The sequence below is a fragment of the Chiloscyllium punctatum genome, chromosome 6 (assembly GCF_047496795.1).
Source record: "Chiloscyllium punctatum isolate Juve2018m chromosome 6, sChiPun1.3, whole genome shotgun sequence".
NCBI classification, from domain to species: domain Eukaryota; kingdom Metazoa; phylum Chordata; class Chondrichthyes; order Orectolobiformes; family Hemiscylliidae; genus Chiloscyllium; species Chiloscyllium punctatum.
This window is the reverse complement of record NC_092744.1, coordinates 110,491,330-110,508,029: the sequence shown is the minus strand read 5'-3', so window position 1 is coordinate 110,508,029 and position 16,700 is coordinate 110,491,330. Positions and strand designations below refer to the sequence as shown.

At 45.1% G+C, this 16,700-nt stretch overlaps 1 long non-coding RNA gene across 1 annotated transcript in view; it reads right to left on the bottom strand.

The window, feature by feature from the left end:
* The window catches only part of LOC140478542 (uncharacterized), a 28,973-nt gene extending 13,255 nt beyond the window's left edge, over positions 1–15,718 (bottom strand). The window contains exons 1-2 of the long non-coding RNA XR_011960800.1: positions 15,615–15,718; positions 12,993–13,092 (exon numbers count right to left, since the gene is read on the bottom strand). This is a non-coding gene — a long non-coding RNA (uncharacterized lncRNA). The remainder of the gene's footprint in view (positions 1–12,992; positions 13,093–15,614) is intronic.
* Positions 15,719–16,700: the final 982 nt, after the last annotated feature.

The window sequence follows — 16,700 nt, the reverse complement described above, 5'->3', positions numbered from 1 at the left end:
TTTATGAAGGGGAAATCATGCTTGACTAATCTTCTTGAATTTTTTGAGGATGTAACTCGGAAGATGGACGAGGGAGATCCAGTGAATGTAGTGTACCTGGACTTTCAGAAAGCTTTTGATAAAGTCCCACACAAGAGGTTAGTGAGTAAAATTAGGGCGCACGGTATTGGGGGCAAAGTACTAGATTGGATAGAGAATTGGTTGGCTAATAGGAAACAAAGGGTAGTGATTAACGGCTCCATTTCGAAATGGCAGGCAGTGACCAGTGGGGTATCGCAGTGATCCGTGCTGGGACCGCAGCTTTTTACAATATATGTAAATGATATAGAAGATGGTATCAGCAATAACATTAGCAAATTTGCTGATGATACAAAGCTGGGTGGTAGGGTGAAATGTCTTGAGGATGTTAGGAGATTACAGGGTGTCCTGGACAAGTTAGGTGAGTGGGCAGATGCATGGCAGATGCAGTTTAATGTGGATAAATGTCTGGTTATCCACTTTGGTGGCAAGAACAGGAAGGCAGATTACTACCTCAATGGTATCAAATTAGGTAAAGGGGCTGTTCAGAGAGATCTGGGTGTTCTTGTCCACCAGTCAATGAAGACAAGCATGCAGGTACAGCAGGTCGTGAAGAAGGTTAATAGCATGCTGGCCTTCATAACAAGAGGAATTGAGTATAGAAGCAAAGAGGTGCTTCTGCAGCTGTACAGGGCCCTGGTGAGACCACACCTGGAGTACTGTGTACAGTTCTGCTCTCCAAATTTGAGGAAAGACATTCTGGCTATTGAGGGAGTGCAGCATAGGTTCACGAGGTCAATTCCTGGAATGGCAGGATTGCCTTACACAGAAAGACTGAAGCGACTGGACTTGTATATCCTTGAGTTTAGAAGACTGAGAGGGGATCTGATTGAAACGTATAGGATTATGAAAGGATTGGACACTCTGGCAGGAGGAAACATATTTCCGCTGATGGGGGAGTGCCGAACCAGAGGACACAACTTAAAAATACGGGGTAGACCATTTAGGACAGAGATGAGGAGAAACTACTTCACCCAGAGAGTGGTGGCTGTGTGGAATGCTCGGTCCCAGAGGGCAGTGGAGGCCCAGTCTTTGGATTCATTTAAGAAAGAATTGGATAGAGCTCTTAAAGATAGTGGAGACAAGGGTTATGGAGATAAGGCTGGAACAGGATACTGATTGGGAATGATCAGCCATGATCATATTGAATGGCGGTGCAGGCTCGAAGGGCTGAATGGCCTACTCCTGTATCTATTGTCTATTGTCTTTTGTACCGTGCCCCCAGTAAAAAGGACGTCCATAACCCAGGACCTATCACTGACTGAGGCCCACAGCCGTTTTCCCATTTGCTGTAAACATGGGACCAAGAGTTCTAATTCAGGACTAACACCCTGTACAGACATGTAAATAAAACCTCCCCAGTCTAAACTGAATCATTTTCTCCCGGTTTCCGCTGCCGCTCCCCCTTCCCAGTTTCCGGCTCCTGCACACACCAAGGGCCATTCCGGGTCCAGTGACCCTTCCTCAGAACCGATGGCAGCTGGGAAAATTAGACTCCCTACAATGTGGAAACAGGCCATTCGGTCCAACAAATCCACACTGACCCTCTGAAGAGTATCCGACCCAGACCCATTCCGCTCCTCTATTATTCTAAATTTCTCCTGAACAACGCACCTCACTTACACATCCCCGAACACGACGGGAAATTTAGCTTGGCCAATTCACCTAACCTACACATCTTTGGACTGCAGGAGAAAGGGGTAAAAGAGTAAATAATAGGTGGGATGGAGCGACCCTTCAACAACATGGCAACATTTACTCATCTCCTCTCCTCGACCTTATCTCAGATCCAACCCTCCAACGCAGCACCGCCCTCAAACTGTCCCATCTTTCCATCTTCCTTCCCAATTATCCACTCCACCCTCTCACCATTACCCCCACCTGCATTTTCCTATCGCCTTCCCAACTACCTTCCCACCAGCCCTACACACCCATCCTATTATCTGTCCTCTTCCCCACCCTCACATTCCTGAAGAAGTGCTTAGGCCCAATATGTCAATTCGCCTGCTCCTTGCATACTGCCTGACCTGCTGTGCACATCCAGCGCCACACTTTAACACAAGCTGGAAGAACATCACCTCATCTTGTACCTGGGGATCCTTCAGCCCTCTGGTCTCAATATTGGATTCCATAATTTTACGTCCTAAGTCTCCTACTTACTAGTGTCCTAGCCCCGATCCCATAGACCAGGCCCTGTTATTACATCGCCTGCAATTACACATTACCTATGGTTAGTCACTAACAGTCTCCATAAACAGCTATTCACCCTCCCCCAGCCAGATCGTTATCCACTCCTTTGTCCAACTGCTCCCATTACGTTCTTTGGAATCTATCACCACCTATCATTTACTCCTTAACCCCTATCTTCTACATATAAACCGACATTGTTTCTCAGGAACATCAGTTCTGACGAAGGGTCATTGGATCAGAAATGTTAACTTTGACTTCTCTTCACAGATGCTGCCAGACCTGCTGAGCATTTTCAGGATCTTCTGGTTGTTGTTTGTGATTTACAGCATCCGCAATTCCTTTGGTTTTCATTTACTGGGAGTTTGTAATTCAGGTCTAGCAGCCTACATCGTGTGTTTATCAACCCACCCAGTCCACAAACTCAATTTCTCTCCCAGTCTCTGCTGTCTCTCCCACTCCCTTCACACTCACTGGGTCCCCCCTCACAGTGACATTGCACCTGCACAGCTCATGGTCACGTGTTGGCCTGCTGGCCACACCCCTCATTCAGTCCCATTGGCGGGAGGATTACACCAACTTCCCTATTGGTCTGAAGCTGCCATCAATCAGCCAGGTCCCATTGTGACTTGAGTGGTAGGAGGCTTAGGGGTCACCTGAGAGGTTTATAAAATCATGAGAGGCGTGGATGGGACACAGAGACAGGGCCTTTTCCCTGGGGTTAGGAAGTCCAGAACGAGAGGACATAGGCTTAAGGTGAGAGGAGAATGATATAAAAGAGACCCAAGGGGCAACTTTTGTCATGTGCGTGTATGGAATCTACTGTCAGGGAAGTGGTGTAATTTTACAAGCTGTCACCATTTGAAAGGCAGCTGGATGGGTATATGAATGGGAAGGGCGTAGAGTGATATGGGCCAACTGCTGTCATGGAGGACTAGATTAGGTTGGGATATCTGGTCGGTGTGGACGAGTTTGACTAAAGGGTCTGTTTCCTTGCTGTACATGACTCTGGCTCTGCCCTGGGATGAGCTTCATCATTCAGTGAATGGTGCAGTATCACAGAGCACAGGGGCTGGGGGGCTATTCAGCCCATTGGGGCTGTACTTTCTTCCTCTGGAGATGCTGCCAATCTGCCCTTTCTCCACTCCCATTTACCCTCAAATTGTTAAATTCCAAATCTGTTTTGACAATAACAAAAGCTGCATCCAGCTGTGATTCAAACTGTTCCAGATGCTCAGAAGCTACTGAGTAAAATAACCTTCACATTTTTAACCTGCATTATTTGCCAATTACCTGAAAGTAGTTACTAAAAATTGTGACAATAATTTCTCTCAGTGTCTCTGTAAATTAAATATCCTGGAAACAAATCTGTTTCTGGTTGAAATCACTGCTTAACCTTCTCAGCTCCAAGGAGAATTGTCAGGTCTTTTGCTAACTCTCCATAAAAGAGAAATCTATCTTATTTTTAATTTATTAGTGTCATAGAGATGCACAGCACAGAAACAGACACTTCGGTCCTACTCGTCAATGTCGCCCAGATATCCTAAATTAATCTTGTCCCATTTGCCAACACTTGGCCCATATCCTTCTAAAAGTTTCCTAAACACGTACACAATCAGATGCCTTTTAAATGTAATCGTACCAGCCTCCACACTTCCTCTGGCAGCTCATTCCATACACGTACCATATTCAGCTTGAAAACATTGCTCTTTAGATTGCATTTAAATCTTTTCCCTCACAACTCACGTCTGTGCTCTCTGGTTTTGGACTCCCCTAACCTGGGAATAAGACCCTGGCTGTTCACCCTAACCATGTCCTTCACGATTTATCAATCTCGAAGGTCACCTCTCAGCATCCGATGCTCCAGTGAAAACAGCCCGAGCCTATTCAGCCCCTCTGTATGGGTCAAACCCTCAACCCTGGAAACATCTTTGCACATCTTTTCTGAAACCTTTCAAGTTTTATAATATCATTCCCATAGCAGGGAGTCCAGGACTGAAAGCAGAATTCAAGAAATGGCTGAATCAATGTCCTGTACAGCTGCAAAATAATGTCGCAACTCCTATACTCAATGCACAGACCAATAAAGGCAAGTAAACCAAACGCCTTCTTCACCACCCTGCCTCTTCCACTTTCAAAGAACTATGAACCTGCACCTCAACGTCTCTTTGTTCAGCAACACTCCCCAGGCCCTTCCCATTAAATGTATAAGACCTGCCCTGATTTGTTTTTCCAAAATGCAGCACCTCCCATTTATCTGAATTACACTCCATCTGCCACTCCTCCGCCCAGTTGATTGAAGTCTCATTGTACTCGGAGGTAACTTTCTTCCCTGTCCACTGCATCTCCAATTTGGGTGTCTATGTAAAGTCACTAATCATAGCTCCTTTATTCACATAGAAATCATTTATATAAATGATGAAAAGCAGTGGACCCAACACCAATCCTTACACCATATTGCTCATCACAGGCCTCCAGTCCGAAAAGCAACCCTCCACCACTATCCTCTGTCTCCAATTTTCCAGCCAATTTTGTATAATTTGTTAACCAGTCTGTTATGTTGAACCTGTTGAACATCTTTCTGAAGACCAAGTTAGTGATTTCCATGCACAAAGCCATGCTGACTATCCCGAATTATTTCTTGCCTTTCCAATTCCATCCAAATCCTGTCCCTGAGAAGCCCTTCCAACAACTTGCCTGACTTCAGGCTCACCGGTGTATTGTTCCCTGGACTTTCCTCACCACCTTTCTCAAATAATGGCGCCCGTCTTACAGCACCTCACCTGTGGCTATTGGTGATACAAATATCTCAGCGAGGGGCCCGGCAATGACTTCCCTAACTTCCCACAAAGTTCTGGGACACACCTGATCAGGTCCCAGGGATTTATTCAGCTTTATGTATTATAAGATATCCAGTACCTCATTCTCTGTAATATGGACACTTGTCAAGTTATCATTATTTATTTTTCCAAACGGTCTCACTTCCACATCCTCTCTAAGTAAAAGCTGACATGAAACCCTCCCACCTCTGTTGGTTCCACAGACAGCCTTGCTGATCTTTGAGGGTCCCTGATCTCTGCCTGGTTACTCTTTTGTCCTAGGTGTATTTGTCTAATTTCTTTGGGTTCTCCTTAAACCTATTTCCCAAAGCTATCTCATGCCCCCTTTTTGCCTTCATGGTTTCCCCCGACTATACTCCTACTGCCCTTTTACTCCTGGAGGGATTCACGCAAACCCAGCTGTCTGTACCTGCCATATCCCTCCTTCATTTTCTTGACCAGGCCCTCAATTTCTCTCGACAGGCAGCATTCCTTACACCTACCAGCCTTGGCCTTAACAGGATCATACTGTCTGTGTACTCTCGTTGTTGCAGGCCTATGGATGCAATGGCAGATGAGGACAGAGAAGCAATCATTCTCAGTAAAGAGGTGGTGTTGGGAAAGATAACAGCCGAAAGGTAGATGGGTCGTCTGGCCGTGATGGAGTGCATCCCAGGGGACTATAGCACATGGCAGCGGCTAAATAGCAAACGCACTCGTGATAATTCACTAATATGTGCTGGACCCTGGGACGGTTCTGACAGATTAGATAGCTGCAAATGTGATGCCAATATTTTAAAATGGACCTGTTAGCATAACTTCTGTAGTGGGGGAAATGCTCGATCTCTCAAGGAAGAAATAGTGAGCTATCTGGATAGAAATTGTCTCAGAGCAGACACAGCATCGATTCATGAAAGGTAGACAACACTAAGCTGAGTGGTAGAGCAATGTGTGTAGAGGCCAATGTAAGTCTGCAGAGGGATACGGATAGGTTAAGTGAGTGGGTAAGGGTCGAACAGATGGAGGACAATGTTGGGAAATGTGAGGTCATCCATTTTGGTCGGACTAACAGCTAACTGATGAAATGGTGAAAACTTGCAGCAGGCTGCTGTACAGAGGGAGCTTGTGCATGAATCACAGGAAGTTGGTTTGCAGGTGCAGCATGTAAATAAGACAGTGAAGGGAATATTGTCCTTCATTGCTAGAGGAATGGTTATGCTGCAGCTGTACAGGGTGGTGGAGAGGCCACACCTGGAGTACTGTGTACAGGTTTGGTCTCCTTACTTCAGGAAGGATGTACTGGCACTGGAGAGGGTGCAGTGGAGGATCACTAGTTTGAGTCAGGATTTCAGAGGGTTGACGTATGCGGAGAGATTGAGAAAACTAGTTCTATACTCATTGGAATTTCGAAGTATGGGGGGTTGGATAGGATAAAAGTTGAAATTATGAAGGGATGTGAATTCCACTGGGGACGGAGCAAACTAGGGAGCAGAGAGTCAAAATAAGGGGATATCAGATTTAGGACTGAGTTCAGGATGGACTTCTTCAGATAAATCTGTGAATCTGTGGAATTTGCTGCTGAGTGCAGCAGTTGACGTTATCAACTTGACTATTGTTAGGTCAAAAGGTAGATTTATGAACAGGAAAGGAATTAAGGGTTATGGTGAGAGAACAGGAAAGTGGAGCTGAGGCCATGAAAAGATCAGCCCTGATCTTATTGAATGGCAGAGCAGGCTTGAGGGGCCAGGGAGCCTACTCCTGCTCCTATTCCTTCTGTTCTTATGTTCCCACTTTCCAGCTGTCCCTTTACCTGGGAATAGCAAAGAAATATTGAAAGTTCTTGCCTTATACCATCAAAATTCGCCTTTGTCCAATTTAGAACACCGTTTAGATCTGGTTTAGTATTTTCTGTAACTATTTTAAAACTCGTAGAATTATCAGAGAATCCTGAGAGTGTGGAAGCAGGCCATTCGGCCCATCACATCCACACTGACCCTCAAAGCCTCCTACCTTAAACCTGTAACGCTGCATTTCCCATGGCTAATCCACCTAGCCTGCACATCCCTGAACAATACGGCCAATTCAGCATGGAATACCCACCCACCTGCATAACTTTAGAGAGTGGGAGGAAACCACAGCAAACAGACGAAACCCACGCAGGTAATAACAACAAGGTGATCATCCCTTTCTTATTTCCCAGGTCAACCTAAATAACTTTGCTGGACGTAATCTCAGAACATCCTCCCTCAGCACAACTGTAATGTTACCCCTAATCAAAAAGGCCACTCTGCCCCCTCTCATGTCTCCCTTTCTATCCTTCCTCTTCCATCGATACCCTGGAACATTACGCTGCCAGTCCTACCCATCTCTGAGCAACGTTTCTGTAATACCCATGATATCCCAGTGCCACATTCAAAACCATACCCTGAGCCCATCTGCCTTCCCTGTCAGGCGTCTTGCATTGAAGTAAATGCAGTGTAACTTGTCAGTTCTACCTGGTTCTGTGCCTTGCCCTTGACTGTCTGACTTCTGAACTGTACCAGCATCAGACCTACCTCTTTTCTCACTATCTCCTTGAGTTTACCCACACTCCCTCACTGGTTTAATGACTCCTGAGTATCACGAGCAAATCTCCCGGCCTGGATATCAGACACCTTCCAATTCAGGTACAATCCATCCTTCTCATGCACATCAACTCTACTCAAGAGGAGATTACAATGATAAAAAGAGGTGAATCCTTCTGCCCTACACCAGCTCCTTAGCCAATCATTCATCTCCTCCATCCTGCTACTCCCAGTCTCACGAGCATGTAGCACCTGGAGTAATCCACATATTATGACCGAGGACCTGCTTTATTATATTCCAGGCTAATTTGCTATATTCTCTCATCAGGACTTTATCTTTTCCCCTTCTTATGTCATTGGTACCAATGTACAATGACCTCCCACTGGTCATTCTTTCCTTTGACAATATTCTGCTTCCTGTCTGAAACATCCTTGACCCTGGCACCAGGGAGGTACCACCCCAATCTGATGTCTCACTGTCAGCTGCAGAAACAGCAGTCTGTGCCCAACTAGAGAGTCCCTTATCATCATTGAGCGTTTAGAATCTGATAGACCTCTCATTATAGTGGAGCCAATCTCAGTACCAGTAACTTGGCTGTCAGTGCAAAATTCCCTGAAAGTCTATGACAACCTACATTATCCAAAACAGTAAACTTGTTTGAGATGGGGATGTCCACAGGAGACTCATGGCTGAAAAATTGTGTTGCTGGAAAAGCGCAGCAGGTCAGGCAGCACTAAAGGAGCAGGAGAATCGACGTTTTGGGCATAAGCCCTTTTCTAGCAAAACATCTTTCAGCTCTGTTCTCCAGAATCTGCAGTCTTCACTTTCTCCACAGGAGACTCATGCTCTACCTTCCTCCCTCTCCTACCTTTCCGAGAGGTAACCCATCTACCTGACTGTATCTGCAGGTTTCCGGCCTGAAACCGCTACCTATCACACATCCTGACTCTTGTAAATTCTTCATTACCATTGAGCACCGCTCCACCTGATCCATGTGATCCAAGAGGATTTGCATCACTTCCTGCAGGCTATCATCAGGATCATTCAAACTCCCCCTACTCTCCTCCAGGAAGTGCACATCACTGTACGAATGGCCATCTCTGCACCTTAATCTGTAGACCCAGAAAAAGGTAGAGTCTTACAGCTTTACAAAAGATTACTCTCGAATAGATTAGAACCTGTATTTTATATTTAAAACATTCAACCAAAAGATCATAACAGAGGCACTTAAACTAGTAAACACTCACCCTACTGAATGTTGCGGATTTTAAGAAGTAAAGCAGAGTAAGATTTACCTTTGAAGTGACTGAAACCCACTGAGCTGATCCCCGGATGTGAGTCACAGACATACAGCACGGAAACAGACCCTTCAGTCAAACTCGTCCATACCGACCAGATATCCGAACCTAATCTCGTCCCATTTGCCAGCACTTGGTCGATATCCCTCTAAACCCTTCCTATTCATATACCCATCCAGATGCCTATAAAAATGTTGCAATTGTACCAGCCTTCATAACTCCCTCTGGCAGCTCATTCCATAAACGCAACACCGTCGCATGAAAAAGTTGTCCCTTAGGTCCCTTTTATATCTTTCCCCTCTCACGCTAAATCTACGCCCTCTAGTTCTAGACTCCCCCACTCCAGTGAAAATACCTTGTCTATCTATCTGATCCATGGTCATGATTTTAGAAACCTCTGAGATCACTCCTTAGCCTCTGACGCTCCAGGGAAAACAGCCCCAGACTATACAGCCTCTCCCTATATCTCAAACCCTCCAACCCTGGCAAAATCCTGATAAATCTTTCGTGAACCTTTCAAGTTACACAACATCCGTGTGATAGGTGGAGAACAGAATTGTGCACAATATTGTAAGAGTGGCCAAACCAATGTCCTGAACAGCTGCAACATGACTTCCCAACTTTCTTACTCAATACTCTGACCAATAAAGGAAATCATACCAAACACCTTCACTATCCTATCTACTTGCGCCTCTACTTTCAAGGAGCTGTGAACCTGCACAACAAGGTCTCTTTGTTCAGCAACACTCCCCAGGACCTGACCATGATGTGTATCAGTCCTGCTAAGCTTTGCCTTTCCAAAATGCAGCACCTCGCACTTATCTGAATTGAACTCCATCTGCCACTCCTCAGCCCATTTGCCCATCTGATCAAAATCCCATTGAAATCTGAGGTAACCTTCTTCACTGTCCACTACACCTCCAATTTTGGTGCCATCTACAAACTTACTAACTATACCTCCCATGTTCACATCCAATTCATTTATATAAATGATGAGAGGTAGTGGACCCAGCACCAATCCTTGTGGCATTCCACTAGTCACAGGTCTCCTGTCTGAAAAATAATCATCCATCACCACCACCCTCTGTCTTCTGCCTTTGAGACAGTTCTGTATCCAAATGGCTACTTCCGTGAGCTCTAACCTTGCTAACCAGACTCCCATGGGGAACCTTGTCAACGCCTTACTGAAGTCCATATAGATCACATCTACTGCTCTGCTCTCATCACTCCTCTTTGTTACTTCTTAAAAACCAGATCGAATATGTGACACATGATTTCCCATGCAGAAAGTTATGCTGACTATCCCTAATCAGTCTGTGCGTTTCCAAATACACGCAAATCCTGTCGCTCAGGGCTCCCTCCAACACCTCGTCTAGCACAGCATCTGTAGTTCCCAGGTTTGTCCAAACCGCCCTATTCACCAAAGCCGTGTCCTGTCCCCTTTTTGCCTTACTGATTTTATTCTGAAGTATGCTCCTCTTGCCTTTATACTCGAAGGATGTTTGTGATTTTTGGACTGGAATAAATGCAAAATATTACATCTTGGTAAAACTAACGAGGGCAGGAATTACACTGATTAAAAGTTTGGCCTCGGATCGTGATTTGAAACAAAGAGACCGAGGGGTTCAGATCTTTTAACTATGTGTCACATGCAGACAGGGTGGTTCAGAAGGGCTTTAGCACATTTGCCTTCATTGCTCAGATCTTTGAATATCGGAGTTGGGACGTTATGATGAGGTTGTACAAGATGTTGGGGAGGCCTCTTCTGGAATACTGTGCCCAGTTCTGGTTGTGCTGTTATAGGAAGGATATTATTAAATCGGAGCAGGTTCAGAAGAGATTTACCAGGATGGTAATGGGAACGGAGGTATTGAATTATAAGCAGTCTGGATAGGCTGGGTCCTTTTTCACAAAAGCACAGGAGGCTGAGGGGTGACCTTATTAGAGGTTTATAAAATCCTGAAGAGTGTTGGTAATGTCAACAGCAGGTGCGCTTTCCAGGAGGGGGCGCGATTCAAGATTGGGGACATACTTTTTAAAGTGAGAAAAGGAAGGTTTTAAAAAGAAGTTCTGGATTTTATTTTTTGTTTCTGCACAGAGAGTGGTTTACACGTGGAATAAACTTGCAGAGGACATGGTAGCTGTGAATACAATTACAATTTCAGGGTGGCACAGTGGCTCAACGGTTAGCACTGCTATCTCTCAGCGCCAGGGACACAGGCTCAATTCCTGTATTGGGTGACTGTCCATGTGGAGTTTGCATATTCTTCCCCATGACAGCGTGGGTTCCTCCAGGTGCTGCCGTTTCCTCCCACAATCCACAGATGTACGGGGAGGTGAACTGGCCGTGCTCAATTGCCCATAGTGTTCAGGAATGATTGGGTTGAGTGAATTAGTCAGGGGTAATTGTAGAGCAAAAGGGTAGGGGAATGGGATTCTAATAGGAAAAATACATTTGGACCTGTATATTTGGAGCCATAGAGAATGCTCGGATGGACTTGGACCAAGTGGAGGCAGATGAGATTAGTTCAGTTCAAATTTATGGTCGACACGAACTGGTTGGACCACAGGGTCTGTGTCGATGCTGTGTAACTTTATGACTCGTTATCTCTATAAATTCCTCTATGCTTGGAACTCTCCCTATCAGTGCCACCTCATCCAGCCTTACAAATCTTCCTCATTTCTATAATTCCTCTCCAGCCTCAAAATCCAAAAACCTCTATCACAAATATCTCTATCTCTGTAACATCCTCCATCCTCACAATCCTTTCCAACTTGCATCTCCTCCAGCTTCATTATCCTCCCCATGTCTAATCCCCTCCAGTCTCTCAAAGCTCTTCTATATGTGTCTTTCTTTATTTCCAGCTTTCAGGATGCCCAATGTTTATTTCTCACTTGATAATGGCCCTTTACAATTCCTGCGCTGAGCTTCTGAATTTCCTCTTAAACCTCTGTGTCTCACTTTCCTTCAAAAAATATCGACCAATCACGTGTCATCTATTCCAGTATCACCTTTTCTGACCTGATGCCCAATGGAGCCTGTCATATTCCGATAATAAACATCTCAGCGGGAAACAGAACAGAAAAAGGCACTGGTGGTCCATCGAGTCTGTGAGAAAGAAAACTACCACCGAACTATCTTCATCTATTTTCCAGTACTTGTGGAAAAGTGTCATCTATCATGGCATAGCAAGTGCACACTAAATACATCTCAAATGTTTTGGGGATTTGTGTCTCCCACCCTCACAGACAGTGAGGTTTAGTGCAACTGGTGCTCGATGATGACATCACCCACAGGAACACAGAGCAGCTGGGTCTGTGCAAACCAGAGGTCGCCCACACATTGGGAAGGTTGGCAGGGTACTTGAGAGGGGGCACAGGAGAGTTACCAGGATGGTTCAAGGAATGGGGGATTTTAGTTGCAGGGACATGGGTGTTGTTAATACATATCAAGAATATCCATCTATAATAGATGGCCTCTCATTCTCAACCTCTCCCCTTGCCTGGGCTGTGGTAACCTTCAGTTAAACCACCACCAAACATCTCTCCCTAATAAGAGAGCAGCCCTCTGGTCTGGTAGGACAATACTGACTTTACCTTTTACACAGTGATGCCACTGTGCACCGGGGGTGGAGAGAGGGAATGCTGAAGGTGGTGGATGGAACACCACTCAGGCACAGTGCTTTGTCCTGGAGGATGTTCGCTTTCTTTAATACTGCTGAGGGCTGCACTGATGCAGGCAAGTGGAGAATGTTCCAACACGATCCTGATGTGTGCCTTATAGAGAGCAAACAGACATTGGGGAATCAGGGGTTTGGGAAAACTGAGATTGTTCTCCTTGTAGCAAAGGAAATTGAGGGGAGCTGAGAGACAAGTGCTTACAAAATATATACATCAGGATGTTAAACCTTACACTCGTCAACTCATCATAAAAGGATTACTGGACACATATTGAATATTTCGGGGAAATTTATTGACAGGACGGTTTGATTCAAAGGAGAATTTTTATGCAGAAAATGGAATTGAGCTGGAACAAAATACTCACACACAGTGCAAATATCCAGGTCCTGATGAATGGAGTAATTCAATCAGAGTTTTGTGTTACAATTACTGAGATTGCCATCTGAATATCCACCTGTAGTATCCTGTAATACAAGTTTATAAAATCTGTCACTGTCAGGTCAGGTTAGAAACTCGCACCATCCCCTCCTCCTGGCCCAGGATGACTGAACACATTACCCCTTGTGGAGGTCAGCAGTCAGTTCAGGGGGAAATCTATGTGGGTTTCTATGAGTTTCCACCTTGGGACTTCATGTGACTGAACAGGACAGATCTTTGACACATGGGACAGAATGTTCCAAGAGTCAGTGAGATGCGGACAGCAGGATTTTCTTCCTTTTCTATCCTTCCGTGCTGCCACTGTGCCTCATCAATAAGACATGGGGGGTGAAAGTCCCATGCAGCTTGATGGGCAAGTTGTCTCCATTCTGACCAATGGGCAACAAGATCCTCCCAGTCATCCCACAGAGTCTCTCTGAAAACACAGCAACTCAGCATGCTTCCCACTGTCCGGTGCTCCCTGGAAAGATTCAGACGAATTAGGGGGGAATCTCCTAGAAAATGTCGAACAGTAAACTTCCAAAAGGATTATAAACAATTTAAAGAGAGGGATTCAGAGAAGTGGACAAGTTGGTAAATGGAGCATAACTTGGGATACTGTGAGGTTGTTCATTTTGGAGGAGGTAATAAAAGAACAGAGGACTATTTAAATGGTGGAAACTGTAGAAACCTGCAAAACAAAAGGGACCGGGGGTAACTGTGCAGGAAACACAGAAAGCTAGCACACAGTTACAACAGGTCATCAGGAAGGGGAATGGAATATTATTCCTGATTTCAGGGGATTTGCAGTAGAAGAGTTTGGAGTATATACCTGAGAGCCACTTCATATAGTGCGAGTGAGACCACATATGGAGTAATGAGAGAAGTTTTGGTCCCTTTATTTAAGGAAATACATCACTTCATCGGAAGCATTCAGAGAAGATTGACTGGGATGATACCTGGTTTGCAGGGACTATCTTTTAAGAAAAGGCTGAAGAAATTGGGACTTGACTCATTGGATTTGGGGGAGAATGAGAGGGGATCCTATTGAAACATATAGGCTTATTAAGGGGTATTACAGGGTAAATACTGAGAGGATGTGTCCCATCATGAGGGAACCTAGAACCAGATTCTGGGTCAGTTGCAGAATCAAGGACTGGATTAGTGGTGCTGGAAGAGCACAGCAGTTCAGGCAGCATCCAACGAGCAGCGAAATCGACGTTTCGGGCAAAAGCGTTTTTACCTGCAGAATCAAGGGTTCTGTTTTAGATTTGTCAACTTTAATGCAACACAGACATGGGTAAGGGGTTTCAGTAGCAATGGAGCTGGGGTGAGGTGGAGAAAAACAACATTTTAGAGATTGGAATTCCTGGTGTTTGTGATTGTGTAGATGTCTGATCAGAAGGTCAGAATATGAGAGCAATATTGTGAAGTTCTGCCTCAGGCATTTCCCAGTGAGAGGGAGGGGCTCAGCAGTAAGGGAAAGGAATTTGTAATAGTAACGGAAGGCAATGGGTTTAACCATTGCAGTGTTTCATTGGAGGAAATTGCAGCCAATCGAGTTGTAGGCGTGTGGTAACCAGTTTGATGAATGAGTAACAGTGGAGCAATGGAGAGGGATGATAGGGAGAGAGAGCTGGGCATTGTCAGTGTACATGGGAAACCAATACGATGTCACCTCCTGGCAGTGTGTAGGTGAGATACAGGAGGGGACAAAGATAGATCCTGGATGGACACCACATATGAGGAATTCAGAAAGGAAAGGGAGAGTGGAGATGGAGCAGGATTTTCCAACAACTGTGAGGTCAAATATTAGTTCTTAGCAGAATTGGAGAGAAGGACATAACCAGAAAAGACAGACAGAACAACGAACAATATTTGTGAATTGGGGAGGGGGAGTGATGAGGAGGAGCCCGACTCCAAAACTGCTGTTTCTACATCAGTGACATCACCCAACTCCACCCTAGTCTCAGCTCATTTACTGAAATACTCGTCCATCCCTGTGTTATCTCCAGATTTCATTACCCAAACACACTCCTGGCCAGCCTCCCACATTCAACTTACATGTAATCTCAAGAGTATCTAAAACCCTACTGCCCAAGTGCTCACTTGGACCAAAACTTGTTGATTCATCAAAAGGCTCCTATTTACAAGCAACAATTTAAAATTCTCTCCCTTGATGTAATTCCTGGCTGTGAACATCCCTGTCTCCCTGCACCACACAGCCTGAGAGACCTCGATAACTCATTTTCTTTCAGACTCCCAAAGATGCATTTACTCATTGCTTCACCAGTCTGGCTGTTTCGACACGGTCAAGGGAACACTGTCTGGAATTCGCACCCTGACCGTCTCAGACTTGCTTTCCTCCTTTAAGGTATTCCTGAAAACCTGCTTATTTGGCAATACTTTTGATCACCTGACCCAATATCCCCATCAGAATGGGGATATGTCAGAAATTCTCAATTTCTGTGAAATTATAAAAATGATAAAAATACAAACCGTTGTTGATTTGCACACACATTGTCAACTCTTCACTGTTGCTGAGTGAATAATATGCAACATTTCTTACCCAAGTTAATTGTGGGAGCACCTTCACCACACGAACTGCAGCTGAACAAGGACGTCAAACATCACCCTCTCCACAGGCAATGGGACTCTGGCATTAATCACTAGTGTCTGTGGAGAGAGAAACACATAGTTGATATTTCAGGGAGTGCTAAATGCATTACAGGAAGTGAGAATGTTGCAGAATTTGCTGGTCAGAAATGGAAGGAAAATGCACTCTTTTGTTGAAAAAAAGAATTATTCACTGGGAATTATACTGTGGAAAATTTAGTCCATTTAGAGAGCAGCACATTGCCAGGGGTTGGGCAGCAGAGGAAAATTAACTTACAAAAGGTCTGTGAAAGTAACAGTAAAAAACACTAAACAAGTCAAACAGCCTGTTCCCAAAGACTTGAACTCCCCTTCCCGCTCCATCAAAGATATGCAGGTCCTGGGCCATCTCCACCGCCAAATCCCAGGCATCTGATGCCTGGACGAAGAACGCCTCATCATCTGTGTTCAGATCCTCCAACCACATGGGATCAATGTGGATTTCACCAGTTTTCTCATTTCCACTCCCCCACCTTATCCCAGATCCAGCCTTCCAACTCGGCACTGCCCTTTTGACCTGTCCTACGTTTCCATCTTCCTTCCCACCAATCAGCTGCTGCCTGACCTGCTGTGCTTTTCCAGCATCACACTCTTTGACATTGAAAACATCCTGACTCTGTCACTGTGTAAATCCTGCCCTATGACTCCCTGCCAAGGAAGGCTGTGCATGCGTCCCCCTGCAGCTTGCCCCTCTCAAAGTTGGCGGCCACACACGTGTCCCGTGGATCACTGCCCCCAATAAAGATGGCGGTGATCACTCACACCTTTCACCATTTGAAGCATTTTCCCGTTTGCCACAATACAGGCGTGGGATTTTCTAATTTGTGTTTTCCAATGTGCACTAAGTTCTGTAAAACGTTTCAGCCTGTTCCATTAAAATTTCCTTCTCTTCCTGGTCAATATGTCTTTCCTTAACCATGCCCTGCACCTTCACACATTTCCAATGGCTTGGTCACAACATCACAGTGCTGCCAGTGAAGCTTATCACGTGGTATCACTT